Here is an 18,640-nt window from a genome sequence, read left to right on the forward strand (position 1 = left end):
GCCTATTCCGCGCATAGAAATACCAGTAGATATGACAGTTCGCAGAGCCTTGGAAGAAGGGATAGCGTAGCTGAACGTAGAAGAATGCTTGGGACCTGAGGAAGAAATCTGACAAGGTGATCTTAGGCTCCAAGAACTCATGAAAGAAAGAGTACGGTTAAGGGAGACAAGTGCTCTGGTGGAAGCAGAAGTCAAGAAGCTTGAGGAAGAAATAAAGAAAGATTTTCTCAACAAGAGAACCGGGGTGATAAAACAGGGTGCGCATGATTACGTTGAAAAATTTGGGGACTACCGCCTAGATTTGATCAGCTTGATGCCTTGGATTGGACCATATATTACTAGAGGTATCACCCATGGTTGCGAGATGTAGATGATAAAGTGCGTGAGGTAGACAGTAAAAATAAAAGGTGGATTTTTCTAGGAAAAGTGATGGATGACCGGTTGAAACCCTATAGAGGTGGCGTGGCCACCTAACTTGCCATGGGAAGCACAGTCTTAACACTCCAGGTAGTGTAAAGGAGGCATGGGACTATAAAATACTCTACCGAAGAGCTGCGCGATGCTGGTACTGCGCGTAGGAGCAAAGTGTCACAAGGTCTGCGACCACACAAGGGTGGCTGCACTGCCGCGCAGATTGGCTGGAAAGTGACCATTGTAATCACTATTCACGATGTGATTCTTGACTTAAGACCAAATGGAGTGGATGGCAGGAATTTAAGATGAGCTTTATGGTCAAGATTTGGGAAAATCTACTGCCAAGGGAGCATTAATGGACTAGATTTGGGGGGGATGGTCAAATTCAAATTTGCAAGGCGCTATAAATTGCAAAGGGCTGCCCAACAAACAACACTTGGTCATTTGCAAATTGAACTATCGTGTGCCCCATGTATTCTGAGTCGAGACCTGTTTGTCCTATGGAGAGTGTTGTTTGAGCACTTGATTGAACGGTTGAGATATTTCTAGACAAACAAGATGGCAGCATCTGAAGAAGTGAGGGAAATCACAAAAATGACCACCGAAGAAGCCGTGCATGCCATGACCATAGAAGATGCCCCTGAGAGCATCAGGATTGTTGTTGACATCCCTAAATCACTGCAGGATTTGATTACTGTAGAACCGCGGGTTAAGGAGAGTCACGCGCTGGAGGTGTTGAGTGAACAGAGGATCAACATGGAGCAGTTGAGCTTGTATCATGACGAGGTCATCTCTCAGAACAGGCAGATGGTACAGGTAATTGAAGAAGCCTGCCAGATGGTCCCTAATCTGGCCATCCCATCAGAAGCACTAGCAGAGGTGTGCATCCAGAGATTAGCAGCAGGGGTGTGCGAAGCGCAAGAAGAAATGGACAAGGTTCAGCCAGAGCTGAACCTTAAGATAACAGAGCTGTGGTTGAAGGCACAACCTTCAACTCCTCCAGTGGTAAGGGAACAACTTGCCAGTGCCATTACATTGGGGATGGAGGATGTTAGCACTGCAGTGAGGGACTGCACCAAAATGTTGGAAGAATCGTTCACGATCCTCACCAATCTGCAAGAGGACCTCAACATACAACACTTAGAAATAGAGGCACGTGAGCTACAGAAGCAGTATGAAAATTTCAAAGGGACTGTGCAGAGGGTGGCCCTCACACAAAGGCTTTCACGAATGCAACAGGCCAAAGTGCTTAAGGAGCAAGTAGATGCAAAGCGATACAGAGAAGCGGTTTTGAAGGCGCGTTTTCATCCTTGGATGGACGAGGCCTTCATAATCACCACAACAATTGAAGGCAAGCTTGTGTAGATGCAAGGGACACAGGAATAGATACAGGGGAGCAGTTCTGACACCGCGGTCTCGGAACTACGCATACAAGAGATACAACATGCAGCTGCTTAGTGCGCTGCTGACCTTACAGTAGTCTAAGTAGAGTTGGGAGGTCTTTGCATGAATATCTCCACATCGACAGAGTGACTCAAGGAAGCGTCACGATGTTTGTGTTGGGGGATTGTTTGGTGTGGGTCCCCCCAAGGCAAGTTTTGGGGCTTAAAGCCCAATTTTTTACTAAGTCCGAAGTAAAGACTCCACGATTTATGGGTGTGGAGGGAAAAGATGGTAAATGAGTCAGAGGGTTTTCTGCCCTCATTTCTGTAATATAATGTCAGTTTGAGAGATTTACTAAATAGAGTGAGGCTCTAAGTGTAAAGAGAAGGATCAGAGAGGAATGAATTAATGGGAGATCTAATGAGGAAGCATTGAGTGTAAGTGTAGAGTCATGTCCTTGGGTCATAGAGTAGGAGAAGGCTCTGCAACTATGTGTGCAGAGGTGTAGTAGTCCGCAGCTGAGTGCGCAGGGTGGGTTGAGTCTGTAACCGATTGAAGCATTAATAAAAGAAGTTTTACAATATTTCTATGTATCTTTTCTTGTTTTATGCATTGAAGTATATTGGGTATGAATTGTAAATTTATTGTTTATTTGTTGTGCAAACTTATATGAATGTGTTGAATAAGTGAATATAATATAAGGTATCTGTCTACGTGAAGATAACTAACTGGTATAAGAAGATAAGTAAGATCTATGGTGTCACTTGGGGACATAGCATAGATCGCTGCTCTAGCAGCACGAAGGCCCCACAACCCTTGGTTAGGGGTTCGCGAAGATGAATATAACAAGGGCACGAAGGCCTCACAAGCCAGGAAAGTGCACGAAGTAACCTGCATGAAGGTATTTACAATTGGACTAAATCAACCCCTCAGAAATCTCAAGGGTGCGGAAACCTGGTTCCAGCATCCTCCCATACTGCTTCGGGTGAGACCTTAGTCCACGCTCCGCAGAATGTTGCCGAAAGGGCCAGTAGTATAGGGATTTGTTTGGCTAATTAACTTTGAACCTGGGTTAGGCCCCAACAAGCCAACACCAAGTTCGACTGAATAAGAGGATTTTCCCTTTAATAACCTCTTCAATTTCTTGTGATGACCTGTCATGTGCCTAGATGCACCACTATCAATTACCCAAATTTTCTCGTCTTAAAATGTGCCAGTGAGTTTCCATAAGAGACCTTCATCCTTTTCTTTTATTACTTCCTTCTTTGTAGAGAATAAGGGACTCCATGCTTCCTTGATATTTTTCTTGAGATGGATTTCTACCTTTAAACACTTCTTGATGAACTTCTTCAATGTGTTGGATATCTTCATGATTCCCTTAGCCAACCTTAGCTTTGATACCATGTTGAGAATTTAATTAGGCAATTATTATGATTAATTCTCTTTACTTGATAACTGCTTGTGGTTCCTTTTTAATTATTAACTTTGTTCCTTATTATTATATGTGTGAAGCATAAGAAAACTACAAAAACAAAAATAACAATGACAAGGTATATAGGTTGCAAGTTAGGGAAAAACGTCTCCTCTTGAGTGGAAAACCCTTAAATATCTTCTCTTCCTTATAGATTCTTCAATTAACAAATTACAAGACCTTAATACTGAGACCAATACCCTCCAAGATCAAGACCAACCTCTTTGAGTGACGTGCCAACTTTGATCTAGTCAAACCTAGTCAAATATTTTCCAGTAGCACCTTCTCGACCTTCTGCTACAATATTTTTGGCCACTTACTACATATATGAAATTTCGGCCCTCAATAACTACTGCTTCCACATGTGGGAACTTTGATCTTCTTCTAGAGCCCTCCTCTGACCTTTGCTTTCATTTCCTTGAAATATGGATATTAAGATAGACCCTTGGCGACATTCGCTTAACCTCTTTGCCTCCTTTCCTCTAACATCGAACTTGTATAAGGATGCCTTAGGTCAGTGCAAAAACCATAGTCCTCTCTATCACATGTGAGAGAAAGATAGCCCAAACACAAAACTTATTTGTCCTTCTTCTCATTCCCTGCTTCTTCTTCTTCTTTCACTAGAATAAGAGATGAGTGAGTGTCTCCAAGGAGGATGAGTCCTATTATATATATAGGCTTCTTGAAGGGTGGATGTGGCTCTTCCTTTAGGCCGACTTGGTCTTGGAGGGTATTCTAACACTTTCAAAGACAAAAATATTTCTATTTGCAAGTTACAATGTTCCCAGTGGGGTATTTGACTTATGACAATGACTCTTTTGACTTCTTGACCTACAACAAACCCTAGAATCACTCAATGGGTGCTTGACCTTGTTACACTAAAAAATGTCACCATGACTATTTACAGTTAATATGGCTCTATCAACAGTCATGCTACCCTCTTAGGAAAGTCTTATGCCTCTGCTCTCCATGTCAAACTCCAAAAAAGAGAGAAAGTCTTTCTAAATGTATTTATCTCTGGGGACGCAGGTTCTCTCAACCTTACCTGCGGGTACGCACCCAATGTTCACAAAAGCTGCGTCTTTGGATGCTATGTATGTAAAGGGGCAGGTGCGTCCCCCTGTAAAGGTTAAAATGCGCAAGTTTCATCTTTAAAAAGTCACTTGTGGTCATTTCTAGAGCATTCTAGAAGGTTGTTCGACGTGTATTGAGCGCCTCCAGATGGTTCATGCACTCCTACCAAAGAGGAACTTATCCCATCAATAGGGGAGCTATCCCATCCAAAGAGGGGATTATCCCATTGATGGTGGACCTGATTAACTTCCTCTTGAGCACTATAAATACAGGCATTGGGCCAGAAGGAGAGGAGGTTGAAAGCTATACATTTCTAAGGGTAAATGTTGCAGGAATTAGGACTCCCATTTAGAAGCTTGTGAGGAGAGATTGCCATCTTTGCTTGTTCTATTTGGAAGTGGGTGAGCTTTGTCAAAGTAAAGGAGAACTCTTGATGGACCCTGGGAGGGACTTGCACAACACCAAGGCTCAGGTTGTATTTGTTCCTTTTGTTACCTATTAATGCAAATGAGTCCATTCTTCTCAATAACTTGTTATTTATGAGTTGTTTCATGTACTCCTTGGTCTATGTGTTAAATATGTTTTATTCTATGAGATTATCAAGTGCTATTTAATCGTTTGATTGTTAGTGTATGCAGGTTTCAAAGTGAAGGAGGAGCTCATCTGGATCAGCGGGGCTGGACTGCTACAACAACGTTGGATTACAGGTAGGATCTAAACACTTGATTTCCCATATAGTAAATGCATGTTTAGAGAAGGATTGCTCTTTTTTGTCTTGTTTGTCACTAGAGAGTCTTAGGCTCCTAGGGAGGTTGGTTGTGTCTGCACAATAGACTCTTTCCGCCTGACAAATTGGCGACCATACTGGGGATTCCATTGATGTGAAAAGTCTTTTCCTTTGTATTAACTTTGCTCTGAGAAAATTAGTTTATTTTTCTGGTTTTTGGCTCTGTGACTTTGTCTTTGGGTGGGTTAGCTTAGGGTTAGATTCATTTTGGTTTTTCTTGAGTTTTCCAGTAGGACGCACCCTCTAAGTATTGCACAGTGCATCCCTGGACGCACTGTCGCTGTGTGCACAGAGCGGGCCCGCACCTATTCTAACGGGTCGCCTGCGTCCCCTGCTAAAATTTGAAAAAATTCCATTTTTTGCATTTTTGCTCTTAGATTTTTCTTTTTCTTAGTTTTTACTGCCCAGATTCATTAGTCCCTTGTCAAAGATCTTCACCTGAACTTGTTTCGATAGCATTGATTGTTTTAGTGGATTTCATGGAAGTTTAAGCCCTAGGGTTTGATTTTTTAGTAGGTCTTGTAGTGACTTTGGTGGTAGAAGTTGTCAAGCCTTAAATCTCTCTAGTTTTGTCAGCATTCTTAGAAGTCAGACCTGTCATAAAGTCTACCTGTGAGAGCAACTTACCATTGAGTTGTCTCTTTGGGCAAATTTCGAAGTGCTTGTTGATTGAGTCTTAAATTCCATTTTACAAAAAGAACAAAAAGATTTGAGTTTTGTTTTGACTAGTCTTTTGATTCCGCATTAGCTGGTCCTTGATTTGATTTTGGTCAAGTAAAACAACCTAGAATCCTCTTTGTGAGCTTTTGCCTTGTTAGGTTTGCTTAGAGTAATTTCCCTTTTGATTTGCTTGTGAGTCAAGTTTTCATAGATTTTATAGCTTTTGAGATTGTTTTTTGTTAAGATAGGTTTATATGCTTTATTAAAAAGAGAAAATACAAAAACATCTCCTTTGAAAAGTTTTGTTTCAAGTAGCTTTGAAAAGTTTTGAAAGAAAGAGTTTTTTTCGTGCACGTAAGGAGTGGTCATGTTTGTACGCTTGAAAAGATAAAGAGAATTGTTTCTTTGATTGTCTTTTCTAAGGAAGTGGTTTTCTATAAAATTTGCATCTCTCAACTCTCTTAGTTAAGAATTTCATTGAAAAAGGAAAGTAGCGTAAATCATCTTAGGTGCATCTTTGTAGTGGTTTGAGTCGAGTCTACACACCATTGGTTTCACTTCCGCTACCTTTTGTCTTTAAGAAAAACCATAAAATTAACGCTTAAAGTAAAATCGACGTAGTAACTTTTATTTACTAGGGCTCTGAAACACCAATTTAGATCAGGCTAGTGTCTTGGAGTAGGTGAGTAATTAACTCTCCAAGACAACAAAACCAAACAAGTAGCTTATCTTGTGATAGAATAAATCCAATTGTCTCATTTGTACTCTGGGAAAGCTCCTCTTAAAGGAGAAGCACGAGCTCGTGTCCGAACCAGTGAGGGGATCAATCCCCCCTCGTTGGGAACGACGCCAGACACGCACGTATTACAAACGGTAAACCTCGGATTAACCATTGTCGAGGAGCCAGGGGTCACTTGTCGATAAACCTTGGATTATTGTCAAGGAGCCAGCAAGGGGATTGAGCTTGCTACTCTGCCCTTGCGTGCTGTCGGAGTTTAGACTGTTCCCCCAGGTGGATTTGTTGCGGTTGGTAACCTTAGTGACCATTATCTTTAGGATTCTACCGAGGTGACGGTGGAGGGAAGATCCCACTGTACCTGGAGCAGATGTCAGCTAGACTCACTTGGATTTTCTGGGGGGTTCACTTCACTCGAGACGGTTAAAGTGGAGGAACTTGGTCCAGTCTATTCATTAAGCAGGTTGCCGGGGTAACTGTTCCACCTGCCACTTCTGTACTGAATCCAGCGATGTTGGGATTCATCACCAACTAGCGCTTTCGGTCTAGAAGGCTACTGTTTGTGCTTGGTTTGACGCCCTAGATTCTTTAGGCGTGTGATTCAAATTTGTTTGGTTCTTTAGAGACTTTAGGTGGTTTGATTTGAAATTTTATTTTGTTTTCGTGTGTAGTAGTTAAAAGTTTTTAGCTGTGGCGGAATTACCGAGACAGTCGCGTAGACTTCGGGGCCAGTCTCCTGAAGTTGTTTCTGTGGCCGAATTGTTGAGAAGATCCCGTAGGCTTAGGGGATCACCTCCTCGAGACGACCCGGTAATCTAGAAGGTTTAAAGGTCCTTGTAACTCCTCCTAGTGGCAGTAGAGTAGGTTCACCTGAAGAAGGAGAATCTTCCTTGGTAGTCCATTCAGATTACCAAGGCTTAGAGACAGGTTATAATCCCGAAGCTGTTACAGTTTCTGAGCTTGTTGGTAGTTTTTCGTCTGCTAGTGATACATGCGAAGAACCAGAAATATCTGAACCTGTTACTCCGACTTCTAGTGTTCTTGATTCACCGAGAATAGAAAGAATTATCACCGAAAATCTTCCTACTGGTTTGATTGCTATCGAAGAACTTGCTCCAGAGGAAGAAATAGGCGTCTCTAACCTTGAAGATCAACTTACTATTGATCTAAGGGAGCGTGAATCTATCTTTTATAGTCCTCCTAGAAGTACTACTTGGTACCTTTCGTTAACCAATTATTTAGACAACTTTGGGGTAGGTTTTTCTACACCGCGTACTCCTTTTCCACCTGGAGGTATTCATACTCCTGTCAATATGGCTGGTCTGTCGTCCGTGTTTACTCAAAGTCCTGAATCTTTCTTACATGGCGGTCCTTCTGTTCCCACTGGGTATCAATCTCTTTCTGGTACCTTTGCGGGGGCATCTCCTCAACCCGTTGATCATGGGTTATTAGTTGGAAATATTGGTAATATACCATTGGGTGTAGGAGACATTTACATGATGTCAGGTTCAGTTCCCATTTCCCAACCTCAAGGTGGCCAATTACCGCCTGGGGGGCAGCCTCAGTTAACGCCTGGGGGGCAACCTCAAGGTACACCATTTGTGTCTGGGGGGAAACCTCAAGGTCAGTATGCGCCTATGGTGCAATGCATACCTCAAGGTCAACCCCAACCTCAATATGTACCCCAGGGTCAACCTCAGTATCAATATCAACCTCAAGGATGGCAACCCCAAGGGTATCAACCCCAAGGGTATCAACCTCAAGGGTACCAACCTCAAGGTCAAGGTCAACCCCAGTATCCATATTTACCTCAAGGTTATCAACCTCAAGGTCAATACTCAGGTCAAGGTTATCAACCACCTCAAGGTCAATCATATGGTCAAGGTATGGGAACTGCACCTTACAATTATCAATCCTATCCTCAATCCGGTTATGGATCTCAGTATCCTCAACCTGTTACGGGTCAATACCCTGGAATGTTAGTGTGGGATCTGTCACAGGGTCAACAGGTGTTGCAGCCAAGTATACAGTTGGTACCTCAAGCTGGACAACCTGTAGTTTCTGGTCCACCCCAGCAACCGCAACCTGTCCAGTCAAATGTTCAAACTTCTGTAACTTCGGTAGTTACTCAGCCGCCAATTGCACCTAGTACTCCATCTCAAACGGCTGCTGCAACTACCGCCACATCTACCATACTTACTTCTGGAGTATCGACGGCTCCGGTTTCTACTGTCTCTGTAACCACTCCTCAGACATCTTTACCGTTGTCTGGATCTACGATTCAAACCACGGTCCAGATGCCTGCAGGTCAGCCTGGTATAAGTACGGTTGTCACTACTCAACCTCAATTTGTTCACCAACCATACCAGGGACAGTACCAACCTGGGCAAGCTGTCCAACAACCGGTTTACCAGTATCAACCGTATCCTGGGTACACTTATCAACAACCTCAACAACCCCAGTACGGTCCGGTTAATCCTGGTTTTCCAGGAGGATATAATATCCCAAATGCGACTCCTGTTCCTAGTTATCCTGGATATCCTCCTCCTGGGACTGGTCTTGTGACCCAGAGTTTTAGAGATCCTAACCGGCAGTTACCGTTTATCGCAACTTTGGATTTACCAGACTTGACGCGCCTAACGAACGATCCAATTCAATATCTTACGTTCTGGCCGCCAATGCCAAATAAGTTGCCCAACGATATACCCAAGTTCGAAGGTAAGTCTGGAGAGGATCCGTCCAATCACGTGATGACTTACCACCTCTGGTGTGCTTCAAATTCTATCTCGGATGATTCGATCCGCTTACGTCTTTTCCAGCGTACACTCATTGGTCTCGCGGCCAAGTGGTACATTGAGTTACCACGGGCCTCTTTTTACAATTTTAGCCAGTTAGCTACCTCGTTCTTAACTCACTTTCAGTTGCCGGTCAGATACGATAACGGCACGGAGTTATTAACTTCACTAAAACAATCAACGTCCACGTATATTTCTGATCACATTCATGAGTGGAGACGTCGAAGAAGGCTAGTGAAAGTTTTTATCCCGGACCAAATCTTAGCTGAATGGTTTGTTAAATCATTATTACCGAAGATTACTGAAGATGTAGCTAAGGCCGGAGTAGTTACTGAGGAGCAAGTCATTGCTCAGGCGCAATACCTTGACTTAGTTTACACTCAGTCGGGTACGTTACACGAGAAGATTCTGGATCTTCCAAAGTCGAATCAAATCGCTGCTGCTCCTTCGGGATCTCATGCCGCTGATGGTATGATTGGTATCGTGAATACAAAGAGCAAGAAGAAGTCTTCCAAGGCTTCAACTACTCCTATTATCACTTTGCCTGATTCCCCGACAGGAGAGTCTTCTCCTGAACTTACCGCCGATATTCACGCTGTAGAGTCATCTACGGCCAAATCAAAAAACGGCGGAAAGAAGAAAGGAAAGAAGAAGGCTAAAGCAGACAAGGCTTCGAAGGAGAAAACAGAAAAGTCGGAAACCAATGACGAAAAGCGCAAACCTCGATATCCTTGTCTTATTTGTGAAGAGGATCATTTTACGAGAGATTGCCCTCATCGGGCCGAGGTTGTGAAAATAGTCAAAGGTTCTCCCACTCCTGCTGTGTTAAAAAATCCATTTCCGGAGCAGGAGAATAAGATGATAGGTTCTTCCTCGAATGCCAGTGAAGAACCCATTTTGATGATGTCTCATGTGAGGATTGCGACTCGATCGCAAGATTATGGTAGTAAGAATCCTGTTGATGGTAAGGAAGCAGAATCTTCTCACTCTAACCCATCAACCTCAGCTCCTGGTTCCGATCCACTACAGATCGAGAAACCTAACCCGGACTTAGTAATTAAACCGCCCGCCAAGGGTGTACTTCGAAGGTCTGCTTTCAATCCACATGCGAGAGCAGCCCAGAATTACAACATTGTTGAGGACTTAGCTGTTTCACCCTCAGCAATGTCGGCGTTAGAAGTGCTGCAATCATGCCCAGCACAACGAAAATTACTTTTGTCGGCTATCGGAGCTGTTGATGTTCAGGACCCGAATCTAATAATCTTCGATCTAGAAAATAGTACACCGCGCCTCCCCCATCAAATGGCTTTCCAAATCCCAGTGATAGTCAAAAACAGGCCTATTCATCGGACTGTGATTGATGAGGGAGCTTCTACGTGTATTATGTCGATTCAATGTTGGAGATCTGTTGGTTCTCCTTCGTTGAACCAATCCCCCACCATCCTTAAGGCCTTTGATGGCCATGGGTTCCGTCCGTTTGGTATTCTACAGGAATTGCCTATAGGGGTAGAAGGTAAAACCGTTAGTCTGGATGTGGAAGTGGTTGATGCCCCTCTAGACTACAACCTTCTTTTGGGTCGAAGTTGGTCATATGCTATGACGGCGGTCGTTTCATCGGTCTTCAGAGTAATTAAGTTTCCACATAACGGTAAGATCGTGACTATTGATCAGCTGACATACTTTTCATCCGACCCAGCCTCTTCAGAGAGTATCCAGCATGTCGGTAAGACGACAATCCCTTATAGGGACGTTGGTGTAGGTTTAGTTAAGGATTCCGGTTTACTGGGAACTTTTCCTCTCCCTCCACTCAGCGTAGAACCTTCATTTGCAACAATTCATATGATTACATCAGAAAACATTATTTATGATGATCCTTGGATTGTCCCATCTGACTCTGAGATAGACTCATTCGGTGATGCTATGCCTTTGAGTCCATATGAAATTGCTTATGAAGCTGTCATGTCTTTTACCGACTCTCGTTCAACCGAGATCGACCAAATGAATGTGGTCAGTGAAGAATCACTTTTCACCTCAACCTTAGAACGGATAGCGTTTCCCAAAGTCGTGTCATCTGACGAACAACTTCGCGAAATCCTAAGTGTAGACGATCTACCATGGGAAGATCTCCATCACAGATCTTCGTTTTTACCTAAGGATGATGCATTTGAAAATGATTTTTCATCTATCTTTACCGCTGAATATGTCAAAGACGCTCAGGATCCAACGAAACATTCTGATTCAGAGTTGAATTTAGGGAATATTTCTCGCACTATTCCCATTGATATTTCAGTGAAGCTCGGAATTGAGGAGAACATTCATATAGGTGCCGCATGTACAGAAGATGAAATCCAAACTTACAAGGCCCTATTCCAAGAATTCCGCGATGTGTTTGCCTGGTCTTACGAGGAAATGCCGGGAATCGATCCTGCCATTGTTGTTCATGAAATAAAGACCTACCCGGATGCTAAACCCGTCCGGCAACGGTTGCGTCAGATTCACCCTCGAAAAGCGGCTGCGATTAAAGCAGAAGTCGAAAAGCTGTTGAAAGCAGGTTTCATTTATCCGATCCCGTTAACGGATTGGGTATCGAATATTGTTCCGGTCAACAAGAAACAAGGAACAATAAGAATCTGTATCGACTATAGGGATATCAATCGAGCTTGTCCAAAAGACAACTATCCTACGCCTTATATCGATCAAATTATTGATGATTGTGCCGGAAGTGAAATGTTTTCCTTCATGGATGGTTTTTCGGGCTATAATCAAATCAATATTCTACCTGCCGACCAACCAAAAACGGCATTCATTTGTCCATGGGGGACATTTGCTTATTGCAAATTACCTTTTGGGCTTAAGAATGCCGGGGCCACTTTTCAACGGGCGATGTCTTACGCATTTCATGACATCAAGCACATTGTGCAACCGTATCTCGATGATTTGCCTGCTCATTCATTACATCGAGCTGATCACCTTGTCCACTTACGAGCAATCTTTATGAGGTGTAGGCATTATCGAATTCGGTTGAATCCCCACAAGTGTGTTTTCTGTATAGAAACAGGTCGATTGCTGGGATTTGTTGTTTCAAAAGCCGGCATTCGCGTCGATCCCTCGAAAGTCGAAGCTATCATCAAATTGCCTCCTCCTTCGAGTTTGCGCCAACTCCAAAGTTTGCAAGGGAAAGCGAATTTTTTACGCCGATTCATCCCAAACTACGCCGAGGTCACTAAAGGTTTTACACGGTTGTTGAAACAGAACGCTCAATTCTTTTGGGACGAGATTGCCCAACAATCTTTTGATGCACTTAAACACGCGTTGACCCATGCACCGTTGTTGCATCCTCCCAACTACAACCAGGACTACTTCTTATACCTCGCAGCTTCGCATTCCACCATTGGAATGGTGTTAGTTCAAGAAGATGAATTCGAAGCGGAACATGTGATATATTATCTCAGTAGGACCTTAAATCCCACTGAGCTAAAATATTCGCATGTGGAGAAATTGGCCCTGGCAGCCGTTCAAGCTGTCCAGCGTTTTCGTCACTACATTCTTCTCCGTAAAACTACAGTTATTTCGGATTGCAACCCTATGATTTACATTTTGACAAAACAACTGCTAGGGGGCAAGTACTCTAAATGGCAAGAGTTCGACTTGGAGTTCGAGAAGTCCAAGTCTAAGAAATCCTTAGTTTTTGCGGAATTGATGTGTGATTTCCCGCATGCTGACACAGAGACTGTGGCAGAGGAGTCCATTGCGGACGAATCTTTGTTTCTTATCAGTACTTTAGATCCGTGGTACGGGGATATAATCATCTATCTCCAAACCCAAACCTTTCGGCCTGAAGCTTCAAAGGCGGAACGTCGAAAAATTCGGTTTCAATCCCAGCAATACAAAATTATTGGAGATACACTTTATCGCCGGGGGGCAGACTTAGTTTTTCGACGTTGTTTAACTCACGAAGAGGCTGAGAGGGTTTTGAATGATTGTCACTCTGGAGCATGTGGCGGTCATATGTCTGGGTATGCCACAGCTCAGAAGGTGTTGCGCGCTGGCTATTTCTGGCCATCTATGTTTAAAGATTGTATCATTGCCGTCCGGAAGTGCCACAACTGTCAAGTGTTTGATCGCAAGATGCGCGCACCACCTGCTCCTCTCCACCCTATAATTGCCGTTGGTCCATTCGCCAAATGGGGTATCGAATTTATTACTTGTAACCCTCACTCGGCCGGGGGGCATGCGTATATCATCCTCGCGGTTGATTATTTCACTAAATGGGCCGAGGCGATGCCTACATTCGACGCAAGCGGAAAAACAGCTGCAATTTTCATATTCAATCATATTATAACTAGGTTTGGTGTCCCACAAGCAATCATTACTGACCATGGGAGCCATTTTCGAAACATCATGATGACTGAGCTTACAAGCCAGCTTGGTTTGCGCCACGATAGCTCTACTCCTTATTATCCGCAAGCCAACGGTTTGGTTGAGTCTATCAACAAAGTTCTAGTTATCATGATCCGACGAACCATTGGTATTCATCGGTCGAATTGGCACAACATGTTATTTTCGGCGCTATGGGCATACCGAACCTCAGTGAAAACTTCAACAGGGTTCACTCCTTTCCAGCTAGTTTATGGCTTGGAAGCTGTGTTACCCATTGAATGCGAAATCCCATCACTTCAAATGGCTGTCGAATTACTCCCAGCTACTTCCGAAGAGGAGAAACGTTTATTGTACTTAGCTAAATTAGATGAGACTCGACGTGACGCTGCATTGGCAATCGAGACTCACGCGAAGCGAATGAAAGCTCAGTATGATAGAAATGTGACCCCTCGAAGTTTTTCGGAGGGAGACCTAGTGCTATTATATGATCAAGCTAACGATAAGCTAGGTGCTGGAAAATTCGTTCCTATGTGGCATGGACCCTACATTGTAAAGCAAAAGCTAGCAAAAGGGGCTTATGAGCTGGTAGATTTTGATGGGGACTCTTTGGGTAAACCCAGAAATGGACTTTACCTAAAGAGGTATTATGCTTAAATGGTGGGTATGGAGAATTTTTAGTTAGGTTAGGTTTTCTTTCTAGCTAGTATGTTTGTTAATTAGTCAGTGTGCTTAGCTTAGAGAGTGTGTTTTTCGTCGTTATTCTGGCTTATCTTGGTTTTACTCTTGATATTGCAGATGTCGACGCCTCTCCAAACATACATTGGATTTGCTGATGGTGCTTGTCGTAGTACACGGAATATCTCTTCCGCAGCTTGGGTTATCTATTCACCCTCTGACGAGTTAGTTTCTATGCATGGGGTAAGCCTCGGTCAAACAACGAACAACATTGCAGAATACAGTGCAGTGGTTGAATTATTATCCGAATCTATTTCATTTGGAATTCGACGTTTGATAGTGAGGTTAGATTCTGAACTTGTTGTATTACAGCTTAATAGAGTTTATGCCATTAGAAATCCTGTGTTATTAAGGTTGTTTTTGAGAGTGCGTCTCTTGGAACGTGAATTTGATTACATTGAATATCAGCATATTCCAAGGTCTTTAAATACATTAGCAGATGCAATTGCTTCTCGAGTGTTGGACAGACATTTACGATAATCATGCAAGTAAATTTAAAAACATTTCATCACATATGTTAAACAAGATAAGCCGGTAATAGTGATATATATATATAGATAGGAGTGTGTCAAAAAATATACATCGTCTTCGATCATAGGTTGAAAAACACCTTATGATCGGCAAAAATGATAAAGTACAAAAATTCAAAAATGTCACATGTGTCTACAAAGTGACTAGCCAATCACTGGTGGTGCTCCCTATACGACACCACTGCACGGGCTACCTTACGCAAAAATCTCCTAAACGGTCCAGGGACTGCGACTACATAGCGCTGAAATCTGATAGGAATATCATCCATGGTAGTCTCAGGCATATCCGCCGTCAGACGCTCTAGATCCTGCTCCAACTCAGCTAGTGTCTCTGCAGCCGCGTCCTGTGGGGCCGGTACCGGTGCAACTGGATGTCTCCTCTCAAAAGGCCGGAGGTTGGCTGGGCGCTGTGGACCAACATCTGCATTTTGAAAATTTTTTCTGTCAGTTTTGAGACGATATATATAAAAAACAAAAAATACATAATTTGAAAACTTGTGAAAAATAAAGTACCTCTGTCGTCCCATTGTTCTCCCTGTGGAAGAACCGTGTCTAGATCACCTCGAAAATCTACTCCGGCATACGGAAAGTCCTGGATCGAAAAAACCTGGTCCTCTAACCAGTGAAAATAACTATCAGTGAATCGAACAACCGCCGCGCCCTCGTCAGGATGCCGGGCCATCACCGCAACCCATCGTACCAGCTTTGGCTCCCGAGGACCCAAGATATCAACAGTGAGTTGCTGAGGGATCAGCATCGAAACTCTCTCTAAGGCAAAGCTCACGACTAGAGGCCCATATCCAAAGGTCTTCAGTCGTCCGTTCTTTGCCTTAGTCAGTTGGCTCTTCATATTAGCCGACACAGCATCACACCAGTTGAAAATGGTGCCTTGGTAACAGTCAATCGCCATCCGCATTTGGGACCCGGAAGCAATATGTAAAGCGGCTGCGCCGCAAATTCTGGTAACCGTGAAAGCTATAACTTTGAGTTCATGCAGAGAGATGTGTTTGATTTCCACGCCTTTCGCATGGTGTGCATTGGGTGTGCACCAATCTGCCCGGAGACTAGCAAGGGATTGGCCACCCGGCCTAGTCCTGGCTAGATTGAGTTGCTCGCCTCTATTTGGCAAGCCAGTGAGAAAGTATACATCAGAGGGTTCTATCTCGAGCTGGTGCCCTCCTATGTAAAAGCATTGCTCTTGAATGTTCCATCTCTCAACCAGCCATTCTAAGAATCTCACCTGAGCCCTCATGCCAGGTATGGCCCAGTATTTATATAGCCCGCATGCTTTTAGGGCATCAATGGAAGGTTGATGTTCAATTGCAGCTAAATCAACGTCCTCGTGCTCTCTTTCTCTCCAATCCAACATGGTGAGTGCCCTACACACCAAGAAACAATGATTAGAATTAATTTGGGGAAATTTGAATGGTTATTTGTGAGGATTGGGGTTTCAAATTCCGCATTTCATGGAGGACGCACCCCGCGTTTAGAACACAGGGCGTCGGGACGCAGCTGGCCTGAAGGTGGGCTGCGTCCCCCGACCTTTTTCCTGTATAGGAAAAAGTCGGGGGACGCAGGTCACCCGAAGGACACCTGCGTCCACCGCAGAGCGCATTTTGAAACCTAAAATACAATTTTAATCGGATGAAATTGAAGAGTAGGATGTTGTAAAATACCTGGAAGAGACGGCGTTCGATTCTGACGGTCGGATTTTCTGCAGCGACCACGGGAAGTTTCTTGCCAAAAGACCTTTTTTCAACCTCAACAGTAAAATGGTAAAAATGACATGGTAAAAAGTCTTTTTATAGGTTTTTTGGATGAATTTGTTCATTTTTCACCATGGAAGGATGTTTTTCGATGTATTTTTGCCTATCTTAAACAGGTATGAGTAATGTGTTGTTTTTGTGCAGGACAAAGGGACTTAGAGGGAAAATTGTCATTTTTCACGAACCAAAATATCAGAGTCATCTTTTAAGCCCTTTTCTGACTCCTAAAAAATGAAAAGATTGCCGAGAGTTTCTTTTACACTCGTTAAAACGGAATTAAAAGACGGTCCCCTTATAGCTCTTTTCTGACCGTAAAATCAGGAAAAGATTGCCGGGTTTTTGTCGTTTCAAACTCGATACGGAAATAAAACGACGTGTCCTTGATCGCTTTTTACTTTTCAGGTCAGTGACACTAATTATGAAAGTACTCCTTGGTCGCAAGATCAAGCGGTTCCCCCAGGTATTATTTTATACTTTTTCGGGCTTGAGGGACACAAATCTACGAAAAAGTTCAACTTGGAGTCTTCTTAAGTTTTTCAGACTCTCTAAAATTGAAAAACACCGAGTTTCTCCTATACTGGGCTCATTAAACATTTCACAGTAAAGGACCTGTTTAATTACAAACAGGAATGAACCACTCCTTCCTAGGGTTCGAAATCAAAACTAGGTTGGACTCATCCGAAGGATGAGCTTATAATCAAGCATATGTTATCCTCCTCAAGCTTGTTAAAAATAAAGAGGTACTTTCCAGAAATGGTGGGGGAAAAGAGAGAAGAATGAGCCTATTTGTTACCTTTTCTCTCAGAAGAAACTTTATTACCACTCTTGAACACGACACTTTTTATTCACCTGGGTTGGGAAATCCTTTACCTCACAGTTGATCAAACCACTTTGAAAGTCTTCAGCCGGGTTCCAGGGATTAACTTTGAGTTATTCAGCACCAAGCCATCTGTCGTGTCGTTATGTGTTCAAGAGGTCTGCAAGCAAGACTTTCATCTGCAAAATACTTGTCATCCATTTGACCATCCCTGAGTCAGTCCTTACAACAACATTTCTTCAACTTGAACAATGATTTCGTGTTGCGGGCTTGCCTGCAACGGGTCGCTTTCTATCGACATCAGCACATTATCTAGAGAGATGACTTAGAAATCGTCAGTACCTTGAAGTCTGCATGCATCAATGGCAGGTTTCTCGCCTTTGACGTCAGTTTACATCATTGACTTTTGATCAAAGGATTCCGTGAAATGTTCGACATCAACTCATTCATTCACATCTCATGGATTGTACTGGGTACTTTGAGAACCATTGACATTACTGGTGGTCTCTCTCACACTTGTTAACAGTTTACATCATCGACTGGTAATCAAGTGGTTTCTACCATGTTCGACATCGACTCATTTATTCGCATGGCTAGAATCGTACCAATTCGAGAAGTAGAAATGAAGACCCTGGATCTAGTTTCCACCATCCAGGCTGCGAGGAGTTTTGTATTCATTATCTAAGTAGACTAATCATAAACAGATGGCTGTGCCCATACTGTGTCTACAAAAGTCTATGATTATGATGTACTGCAAGATCATTCCTGTATCAGAGTAGTTAGTCTGTTAGTTAAAGTTTTAATCTGAGTATGGGAATGCCTACCTCAGTGATGAATCTTATACATGTATTTTGTGTTGAAAATTGCAGGTTCTGACCAGGCTCTCCACGAGATAATCCTTGAAATGATAAAGCGCTTCACCCTTCCTAGATAATACAAAACCCTAATCTATTTCAGGCTTCGCACTTTAGGGGGCAATCTGTTACACTAAAAAATGTCACCATGACTATTTACAGTTAATATGGCTCTATCAACAGTCATGCTACCCTCTTAGGCAAGTCTTATGCCTCTGCTCTCCATGTCAAACTCCAA

Source organism: Pinus tabuliformis, chromosome 5_2 (genome assembly GCF_031772625.1).
Source record: "Pinus tabuliformis cultivar Carrire ecotype Pingquan chromosome 5_2, CPIR1, whole genome shotgun sequence".
Classification (NCBI taxonomy): Eukaryota; Viridiplantae; Streptophyta; class Pinopsida; order Pinales; family Pinaceae; genus Pinus; species Pinus tabuliformis.